The 11,672-nt window shown below is 35.9% G+C and overlaps 1 long non-coding RNA gene across 1 annotated transcript; it reads right to left on the minus strand.

Moving 5' to 3' along the window:
• Positions 1-5,659: 5,659 nt before the first annotated feature.
• LOC123612348 (uncharacterized) lies at positions 5,660-10,878 on the minus strand. Its single transcript, XR_006719559.2, has 3 exons — positions 10,733-10,878; positions 7,709-7,779; positions 5,660-7,052 (listed from the first exon to the last, which is right to left on the minus strand). It is a non-coding gene; the product is annotated as an uncharacterized LOC123612348 (long non-coding RNA).
• Between the last annotated feature and the right edge of the window lie 794 nt (positions 10,879-11,672).

Below are 11,672 nucleotides of genomic sequence, written 5' to 3' on the forward strand. Positions count from 1 at the left end.
CACATGGTACCTTTTACTGGCTGTTAAAAATCATCACTTTCCTTTGATTTCGTAGTTACTGTTGGGCAATCATCAGTAGTTGCTGATGCTAAACATTATACTTGGTGCTAAACATTATACCTGACTCTTGGGCAGTTATAAAGGAAAGAGAAATCATGGCTTTTGACCTCCAGGGGTTATAAGACAAATACAGAAAAATACAGTCAGCCAAACTAACAAAATTTGATATAAAAATGTAAACACAAGTCATAATCACATTACCAAGGTTCATGGTACCCGAAGTGCAGCTGGAGACATAAGGCTGTTTGGGGATTCTCCCAACAAAGCCTTTTAGCTCTGGGATCCTGTGGCCATATGTGGGCGCTCAGAGAGGACTGTAACTCAGAGCAGAGAGCTCCAGGGAACCACCTGCTCAGCCCCGCACTGGGGAACAAAGAGGTGAGCAGAATGAAGCCATTACTTCAGTAGCCAGAGACCAGGAATCGCCAACTGTCTGTGAGGAATAGCTGAGTCTACAAAAGCTGGCAGATGGTTGATCTTGTAGAGTAATTGACTAATTCTGTGAGGGGAGGATCTGGTTGCTCCGAAGTCCTGAGCATCAGCATTGGATTCCTTTCCTTGTCACCATTTCCTTCCTAATTCTTTCACTTCCTCGTTCTCATGAGTCCTGATTTTAAAAGCATCCTATTGAGGAGATTAAAAAACAGTAAGTCGGCTTCTAGGAATACAGCCCAAAACTTGTGAGGCATTGAGAAAATAGAAACACTGATTCTCATTGTCTATAGCACTCATTCATTCGTGTATGCACGAGGCATTCATTCAACCAACATGTATTGACACCTTCATTGTACTAGTCACTGTGCTGCTCATAGTAGTGTCCTCCTTTCTCCCAATACTGTTCCTTTATTTTATTTTATTATTTTATTTTATTTTATATTATTTTTATTGAAGTATAGCCAGTTTACAATGTTGTGCCAGTTTCTGGTGTACAGCATCATGTTTCAGTCATACATGTACATACATATATTCCTTTTCATATTCTTTTTCATTATATGTTACTACAAGATATGGAATATAGTTCCCTGTGCTATATATTATAAACTTGTTGTTTATCTATTTTATATATAGTAGTTAGTATCTGCAAATCTAGAACTCCCAATTTATCCCTTCCCACCCCATTTCTCCCCTGGTAACCATAAGTTTGTTTGCTATGTCTGTGAGTTTTTTATAAGAAATTTTTAATTAAAAAAAATTTTAATGGAGGTATTGGGGATTGAACCTGGGACCTCACGCATGCTAAGCATGAGTTCTACCACTGAGCTATACCACCCCCAATACTGTTCTATTCCATCCAGTTCTCAAGTTTCAAAAAAAGGAATTATTCTTTCTTATTCCTCCCTCCCCGTGTCACTAAGCCTGTCAAATCCACCTCCTAAACATTTATTATATTCACTTCCTTCTCCTTACCCACTGCCACCATTCCAGTTGGGATCTATAGCATCTCTTGCCAAGATAGTGGCAAATGCCTCCTTCTTGTTTTTTATCTTGCCTCCAACCTTATCTGTTCCTACCTCATCATACTCCAAACTACTTCTAAACTCAAAATGCATATGTCTACCCTCTGAGGATCTATAAAATCCTTTGGGTGAGCAATTCAGTCATAGACAGGGAGAGTTATGTAAATATTCATTAAGTTTTGATGCAATATCATTCCAGTGATATATCCCAAGAAAATTATTTTTGAAAAAGAAAATAGCTATGTATAGAAATACAAATACAGTCATATACTTAACAACAGCGGGACATTTAGAAAGTATTTAACAGTGGAAGAATGGACAAGCAAGGTGGTTTACTAGTACAATGGAAAAGAATGCAATGATTACATCATAAGCATAATATCTCTGTATGGACAAAGAAATATTTACAAAGTAATAAATAAGATTTAAAGATGGAAAAGCAATTCTACAATGATAACTATGTTAAAAGTATCTATACATATGCATTTTGAACAAAATATAATCTTGACATACATGCACTATTTGTACATATTTGATCTACGAAATGTGATTTATAAATATAGAGTCCCCAACTGATCTATAAAAGTTAATAAAAATACTAAGCACAAAATAAATATAAGTCCAAAAGTCTCTAATTTTTCCTGTGATCACTTTTCCATTGCTTCTTCTAAAATAGCAGTTGTAACATTCTTTCATAAGCATTTTGGAGCTCCCTGTTTTTGTGGGTGTCCAGAGCACATAAATGGTCCGAGTGTTGGGTAATCCAGCATTGCTAGGGAGGGACTTCTAACATCCTCTTTCTACACCTCTCCATTGTTTTATTTGTTATAATGAGTACGTTATTAGTTTTGCAGTTAATTTTAAACCCCAGTGAGGTAGAAGTGCACAGAGGAGCATCAAAGTCTTAGTTGTTTAGTTATTTATATTCAGTGGTGAACCTTGAAGGGCTATAACTTAAGAAATAAAGTAAGAGATATACTTCCAGACTCAATTGGATCATATCTCTGCAAATAAAATAGAAATTAAAAGGCTTATCTTGATAAATCAACTTTTAAAAAATCTACTTTTAAGTGAAACAGCGAGCTTGGAGCCTCGTAGAGACAGATTACTTTTCTGCACAGCTCAAATCACAGGTAACTATTACCTAGCACTTCTCTTTCCTTTCCTGGGCACATGAAACTCAGGTCACTGCAAAAGAGGGAGGCTAAATACAAAGCAAATGTGCATGGTCACACACTTTGAAAAAACCCACAGAGAGAAGCTTCCAAAAAGGAAGGTGCTGGTACAGAGGCACTGATACCATGACTTCAGGTCACGAACTACGGGGCAGAGTTCTTTAAGCTAGCAGGCAGGAGTAATCATTTACTGGACAACTGTCGAGATTTTCAAATATACTTCTGAAGTGCTATAGCTTTGGTTTTAAAAAATTCTTCGTACGTTCAGTAGTTTGGCTTTAAGGATCATGTTTCAGATTCACGAGGAGGTTGAAAGTGAGTGGGAAATGAAGACGTGCAAGTATAGACAACGTATTTGAGAACTTACAAGATCTAAATGTCTTAACTCTTAACTCTGATCAGTAATAAACTAGCCAAAGTATATATAGCAGCTATCCATGGCGTATTCAGATGACCAGAGTGAAAAACAAAGTACACATTTAACCCTGGAGAAAATAAATCAACTGATGATTTCTTATCAGTTTGATGCAGCTCAAAAAGAATGGAGAAAAGAGACTTGATGGTGGTATGAGTTCATGTAGATGGAAAATACTAAGTTAATGACAAAGAGACCAAGAGTGTGGGAAAGACTGTTTCATATACCGTTTCCTTGTGTGTGTGTGTGTCCAGAGGCAGAACTTGTGTTAGTCGTACTTTTAACACACCATATTCACGTTCGTCTGTGCTGGGTCACTCTTCATCGATCGAGTCTCTTTTATTCAAACTTTCTTTTCTTCCCTTTAAGAATCCCTTAATAAACAATCATTGTACTAGATTTGATGAATGTTTCCTTATTTGTGCATATTCTTATAAATCATGGATTGGTTTTTTTGTTTTATGTATTTTTAAATTATGTAAATGTCACTGTGCTATAAATCAGTGTTACTCAGAATGCTGATCCCCAAATTCTGTGTTTCCAGTCAGCATTAGGATAAGTAAAAAATTGAGAATTAGCGTGTAGAAACATTTTCCCTGTATTATGTATATGATGATTATATTTATTCAAATGTAATTATATGTCCTTGGAATCTAATAACAAAAATAGGGGCCTATATTTTGTATATCCTTGCTTTTTAACATTTTATCTTACTAGTCATCATTTTTATTGCATTTTATAATCTAATAGGTCTGTGACTGATTAAAAATTTAATAAAACTGGTCCTTTAGCACAAATACCTTAAGAAGCACTGCTAAGGTCCTCATTATACTTGCAGTCTGAGTATTTTGTAACTTTTGATTTCCTTTTGAACCTAAGACATAAAGTGAATTTTATTTGGTTCCAGAGCTTGTGCTTTTTAAATCTGAGAGCATAATTTTGATAATACTGATCCTTGAGAGAGAGAGAGTCGGAAATTACTCTGGGACACAGGAATTATCAGAGAATTAATTGACCCCATCAAAGTGCACCTAAATCATAACCACTCTCCAATAATGAGCTGCATGCAAGAAGACTATTGCCATTTTCTCCTTTAAGAAGGAAAAAGAACAAACAAGATAGACAGTGACTGGCCTTGTAAACATGAGCTTTGGCCCGAATGGCACTGTAGCCGTGGCCTGTTACAAGCACTGATACCAGATTTGACTGCTGGCTTGTAGAACACGCCTCTGCGTCAGGTTTGAAAGCCTTTTGGGAAGACTGACTGGTGCAATTTCAAGCTCTTGTTCGTCCCAATTTTCACTAAAAATATCTGGAAATCCAAACAGATAAATTCAGATCGTGACATTTAATCAAGAGTATAACTGGGTCAAAACTGTCTTTTCCAAGTCCAAAATCCAGTATTCTTGGCCCTGTCTCCCATCCCCCTGCTCCGCACTCAGGTTTTCTTCTGCTGGTAACTTAAAAGCATGAAGTAACCTGAGATAGATGGGAATCCTCTCTAAATAAACCCACATGTTGACTCTCCCTGAATAAACAGAGGAGGGCAGATTCCACTTTGGGATGAAAGTGGCCTCTTTCAAATCCTCAGGGACAAATAGTTAAAGTGTGACTTAGGGAAAATGACCTAACATGGAAGAGACTTTGGACTGGAAATATTTTCCTTCCCAATTCACTCTCTTTATATCATAAAGCTGCGGTAAGTGTCAAATGAGATCATATACAAAATTGCCCCCGAGACAAAAACAAAACTGAATTGTCTTTTGTTATTAAGATTGGCATAGCTACATGAGGTTTGACTCTAATGTCAGTTAAGTCTGGAAACATAATTTTAAAACTTTAATTTTTTCGCTTTTATTTTTTTAAGAAAATTTTAATTTCAGAATAATTTTTTTATTTGCAGAGAAGTTATAAAGATACTACTGAGAGTTCCCTGTATCCATCACCCAATTCCTTTCATGTTAACATCTGGCATGACCATGGCTCATTGGTCAAAATTAAGAAACCAATGCTAGTAGTCACTCTTTCCTAACTTTACACTTTATTCAGGTTTCACCAGTTTTTTTTTTTTTTTGAAGTGTAATCTGTTTATAATTTTGTGTCAATTTCTGGTGTACAGTATAAGGTTTCAGTAACACATGTACATACGTATATTCATTTTCATATTCATTTTCATTATAGGTTACTACAAGATACTGAATTTAGTTCCCTGTGCTATACAGTAGAAACTTGTTGTTTATTTTATAAATAGTGGTTAATATCTGCAAATCTCAAATTCCCAATTTACCCCTTCCCATCTCCTTCCCCCAGTGGTAACCATAAGTTGGTTTTCTATGTCTATGAGTCTGTTTCTGCTTTGTAACTAAGTTCATTTCTGTCTTTTGTTTTTTGTTGTTGTTGTTGTTGTTTTTAGATTTCACATATGAGTGATATAATATGGTATTTTTCTTTTTCTTTCTGGCTTACTTCACTTAGAATGACAATCTCCAGGTCCATCCATTTTGCTGCAAATGGCACTATTTTATTCTTTTTTATGTCTGAGTAGTATTCCATTGTATAAATATAACACAACTTCTTTATCCAATTATCTGTCAATGGACATTTAGGTTGTTTCCATCTCTTGGCTATTGTAAGTAGTGCTGCTGTGAGATTTCAGCAGTTTATGCAAATATCCTTTTTCTGTTCCAGGATCTTACCCAGGATACAGCATGACGCTTAGTTGTTACATCTCCTTAGTCAGCTTTGGTAACAGTTTCTTAGTCTATCCCTGTTTTTCATGACCTTGACTGTTTAGAGAAGTATATTCTGGTATACTGGGCAAGTATGTTAAAATGTCCCTCAGTTTGCATTTCTGTGCTGTTATGCTCAATGATTTTTTGTTGAATTTTATCTAAGCAAAATTTTACCCAAATGCCTTCCTTAAATTGCCTTGGTTTTACTACAGAATTGTCTATTAAAAATAGGTTTCAAACAGAATCACAGAGAATTAAATGGATCTTGGTAATTACCAAGTAATACCACAAGGTAATACCACATACTTTTCATATGATTCTTTGCTGTGGAATATCTAAATACCTTACAGAGACTATTTCCCAAGATCACAATACATCACTATTACATAAATACCAATTGATCAGATTTGCTAATCTTTAAGAACCACAGTGAAACCAGCAGAGAAGTGTGCCAAAGTAAATGGATTTAAGATCTGCGACATTAGAATGAACTTCTGTTGTTGACATATTGTGGATATTAATACATCACTTGATTTTTCATCTTCATAATGATTTTACTTTTAAAAAATAGCATTTATACTTTAATACATGTTCAACACAAGTACTGATAAATCCAGAAAAATTTAGGAAAGCACATTATAAGTAAAATCAATTTATCTTGAAAAATGAATTCTTTCATTGGTAATGCAGTTAAAAACAAAAAGAAATAAAGCAGAAGGAAAAACCCAAGAACCTCACTTTCACCTCTCTCTCTATCACAAACACACACACACACACACACACATCACACACACACACACATCACACACTCACACATAACTATTTAGTGGAAACGTGATTAAAAGTGCTTAAGTAAAAGGCCACAAAAATTGTACATAAGGATAAAAAAAAGAGAATGATTTTTCTATTAATTGAAACACCACAGAATTTAATTCCAAAAATGCTAAAAAATTATTCAGTTACATGGCAATTAACCTGGGGATAGCTTAGTTATCAGAAATAAAGCAGATTTCTTTCCTGATGAAGGAGATTAAAGAGAAGTGCTGTGTGATAGGATCAGGAAAGACTGAAAAACTTTTTTTTCCCTCCTCACTTTCCTAAGCACAGTTCAGAATTATTTCTGCGTTTTTAAGGGAATACACAGAATCGTCCATCTTCTTTCCACAGCTACAGTGTCCAGGGAACCCATCTCGAGTCAAGGCACTGATGAGTTCTGAAAGTAAAAATCCTGTTAGTCACTCTCAGCTAGATCATCATACTAACTCATTCACCTTTCACCGTAAGCAGATTGGTTAAAAACAAACTTTTGTAATACTTTGGAAATGCAGGAAACAAGTAGAGACAATAAGAGACACAAAGCTAAGTAGCCTTGCCAATGTTTTCCAGTGAATCTTTTACAGATCAGTCACCGCTGTAAAAACCTGAGGCAGAGGCCCTGAAAGAGTATTGTAAGTGTCAGAACTGCCTACATTTTAATAATTTAGGCATTTCAAAACTGAGAAATTAATTTTGGCACTTTCCAATGGTGCATGCAGTATCACTTTAATAAAATATTTCCTATCAAAATACCATTATCTTCTTGTTATTAGGACAATGAATCTGTATATTTGTTATATAATAAATACATATTTATTCATATACAATAATATACAATAATATATACATTGTATATTTTATTTATATAAAAATGCATATTCATATAGATTTTAAGTCAAAAGACACAGTGAGTATTTTCCAAAAACATCTTTCATTTTTAGACCTGAATTAAATCTGATATTTTAAGGAACATTTTACACAAAATGTAACAGAAAGCAAAGCAAAAATAGTATTTCACTCTCTGCTGTATTTAAAAAAGCACTTTGAACTTACCTCACAGAATCTTCTTCATTGTTTTGTATTAGCTTAAACCATATGAAATTGCAGACATCCATCATTTTGATCTACAAAAATGGCAATTTTATATAGTTTAACTTTTTAGCTGCATATGTATTTATTTGCTCCCCAATTATAAATAACTTGAATGTACAAACTATCCATTATTTGCCTTTCTCTCTCAAGGACATAGCATGCAGGACTGACAAACAGACACAAAATAAATGCCTGTTGTAGTCGAACAAATGAATAAGCGAGTAAACAGTCCTCAGAATTCAATACATTTAAAATAAATTGGAAAGGGGGTGGGGAGGAATATATTGGGAGTTTGGGATTTGTAGATACGAACTACTATATATAAAATAGATAAACAAAAAGGTCCTACTGTATGGAACAGGGAACTATGTTCAATACCTTGTCATAGCCTATAAGTGAAAAAGAATATGAAAAGGAACATATAGATATATGTATGAATGAATCACGATGCTACACACCAGAAATTAACACAACATTCTAAATCCACTATACTTCAATAAAACAAACAAATGAACAAAAAAATGAGTTATTAAAGAAAGGGATGTTCTCCAATGCTCCTGGCATGTAGCCGTGGGAAGGTCAAATATCCCATTTAAAAGAAAACTGAGGGTTATTTTGTTTTTTGGGGTTTTTTTTTTTTTGTATTTTTAAGTTATGTTTACTCAGTGGCAAATATTTAGAAGACTGGCTACACATTTCGCTCTCATGTGTAAGTTTTGACGTGTAGATTCAGTTTAAAAGTGAAGCATAATTACAGCTACAGAAACTCTATTCTTTTTACATACATTATATATCATATAAATAAAAGCTATTCCAGTCCTGCCAGATGTGATGGCATAAGAAACATGTGAATCCTTGCATTTAAAGACTTGTAATTTGTGGAAAATTATATTAATTTCAAGGGATAAATGCATGAAACACTTCTCTTAGTAGAGCTAAAGAAAACAGGATATAGTCATCTCTGGGGAAAAAATGTAATTCACAGAGGTTATGGTTTAAGAAACGGAAAAATTCTCAATTTCTTTCTGTTTTTACATTTGCAAAGATATCCTTATTATCACATGCTTTAAAAAATGATACTCCTGCAAAAATATACAGTGATGAAAAGACAGTCTCTTCAGCAAGCAGTGTTGGGAAAGCTGGACACTCACATGTAAATCAGAGAAGTAAAACACTCCTTCACAACATACACAGAAATAAACTCAAACTGGCTTTAAGATTTAAACAAAAGACAAGACTCTATAAACCTCCCAGAAGAAAGCATAGACAAAGCATTCTCTGACATAAATCTTAGCAATGTTCTCCTAGAGCAGTCTACCCAAGCAATGGAAATAGAAGCAAAAATAAGTAAATGGCACCTAATTAAACTTATAAGCTTTTGCACAGCAAAGGGAACCATAAGCAAAACAAAATGACAACCTACAGAATGGGAGAAAATATTTGCAAGTGATGCAACTGACAAAGGCTTAATTTCCAGAATATACAAACAGCTCATACACCTTAATAACAACAACAACAACAACAACAACAACGACAAAACAAACAACCCAATCTAAAAATGGGCAGAAGACCTAAATAAGCAATTCTCCAATGAAGACATGCAAATGGCTAACAGGCACATGAAAGAATGCTAAATATCACTAATGATCAGAGAAATGTAAATCAAAACTAGTGAGGTATCACCTCACAGCAGTCAGAATGGTCATCATTCAAAAGTCCACAAATGATTAATGTGGGAGAGGGTGTGGAGAACAGGGAACCCTCCTACACTGTTGATGGGAATGTAAATTGGTACAGCCACGATGGAAAACAGTATATAGATTTCTTAAAAACCTAAAAATAGACTGAAAATATGATCCAGCAATCCCATTCCTGGGCATATATCCAGAGGGAATTCTAATTTGAAAAGACGCATGCACCCCAGTGTTCATAGCAGCACTATTTACAATAGCCAAGGCATGGAAACAACCTAAATGTCCATTGACAGATGACTGGATAAAGAAGTTTTGGTATATGTATACAATGAAATACTATTCAGCCATAAAGAAGAATAAAATAATGCCAGTGCAGCAATATGGATGGACCTGGAAATTGTCATTCTAAGTGAAGAAAGCTAGAAAGAAAAAGAAAAATACCATATTATATCACTCATATGTGGAATAAAAAAGAGAGAGAGAGACAAATGAACTTATTTACAACACAGAAACAAACTCACAGACATAGAAAACAAACTTATGGTTGCCAGGGAGGAAAGAGGGTGGGGAGGGATAAATTGAGTTTTTGAGATTTGCAGACATTAACCACTATACATAAAATAGACAAACAACAAGTTTCTACTGTATAGCACAGGGAACCATATTCAATATCTTGTAGTAACCTATAATGAAAAAGAATATGAAAAGGAATGTATGTATGTATATGTATGACTGAACCATTATGTTGCACACCAGAAACTGACACAACATTGTAAATGGACTATTCTTTGATAAAAAAATTTTAAACCAAAATTATGATACCCCTTTAATTTGTACAGCACAAGGAATACAGCCAATATTTTATAGTAACTGTAAATGGAATATAACCTTAAGAAATTGTGAGTCACTATGTTGTAAACCTGAAATTTGTATTATATTGTACATCAACTACACCTCAATTAAAAAATGATATTCCTGGTATTATTTGTTGCCTATTCATCTGCATGGCTTTCTGTCTAAACAAAACCTACTTTACAGCTTGTAAGAAAGCTTGCTGGGGAGGTAAGGAGCCCAGCCTGGTGCTCATTCTTTCAGTGCCTGGTTGGGGAATTCCGGGACTGAAGAGAGACCATGGGAATTTTCTATTTAAGGGCATTGGAACATTCTAGAAACAATAAAAGCTGCCATTTCTGGGGTTTGTAATGTGCCTATCAAACATGTTACATATCCTCACACTTTACATAATCCTTCCAATAACCCTGCAAGATAAATATTGTCATCCCCATCTTACAGGTAAGTCAGATGGTTCAGAGAATTTAGCTTGTCCATGTCACTTAGCTGGAACGCAGACTTCAGTCTCTGAGAAGCCTGTTGTCCTTCCACAATATCGTGCTGCCCTTGTGACAGCCTTCCATTCCTCCCACAGACACTTCCTAGTACTCCCTCTGCACCTGTCCTTGTACTAGGCGGTGTGTCTCAGGTTCATGAAACTTAGTGTGGGAGAGACAGAAAATAAACAAGTAACTTTCCAATATGTATTGTCCAGGAACAGAGAGTGCCTGGTGGCACCTGACATGGCACCAGAGTGGTGGCATCCAGTCAAATTGCTTTCTGTTAACTGACTCTCAGTTAGATCATGGCCAGCTAAGTCACCTGAAGCTCACCCACATACCACGTTTGCCCCCAAGAAGGGTGCTTCCTCTGGGCAGAAAAAGACCTCTGGGGAAGGCAGCCTCGGATTCCTGTACATTCCTGGCATTTTGCTAGTTCATCCACTGTAGACATGTGTAACCCAGCTTCCCATGGAATTCATTGCCCTCCAGAACCTGGATCAGAATCTAGGGCTCTCTCTGAGCTTGGCAGCTGCCTTCAGAAATCCAAGAAAGCCACATCAGAAGTGAGTTTGATCAGACAAAGACCCCCCAAGGACGAAGCACTGCAGGAGGACGCTGCCTTGTACCAGGCCTCTCCTCCGTTACAGCGAGCTTCACATGCTCACCGAGCCTGAGGAGACGGGGGCCCAGGTTCACATCAGCAGAGCCCACCCATGCCTTCTTGCTCAGTGAAAGCCCACAGCTCTTGGGGAGAATGTAGAGACCAATAAAACATGTCAATCTCAAGTTTATGACCCAGTGGAGGAGACGGACAACATTCCTGCGATGCTAAGCGCTGTGAGTGGTACATGGTCTAAGGAAATACGAAAGAAAAAGAGATTGCTTTCAATGGGAGAC

The sequence above is a fragment of the Camelus bactrianus genome, chromosome 2, assembly GCF_048773025.1.
Source record: "Camelus bactrianus isolate YW-2024 breed Bactrian camel chromosome 2, ASM4877302v1, whole genome shotgun sequence".
Classification (NCBI taxonomy): domain Eukaryota; kingdom Metazoa; phylum Chordata; class Mammalia; order Artiodactyla; family Camelidae; genus Camelus; species Camelus bactrianus.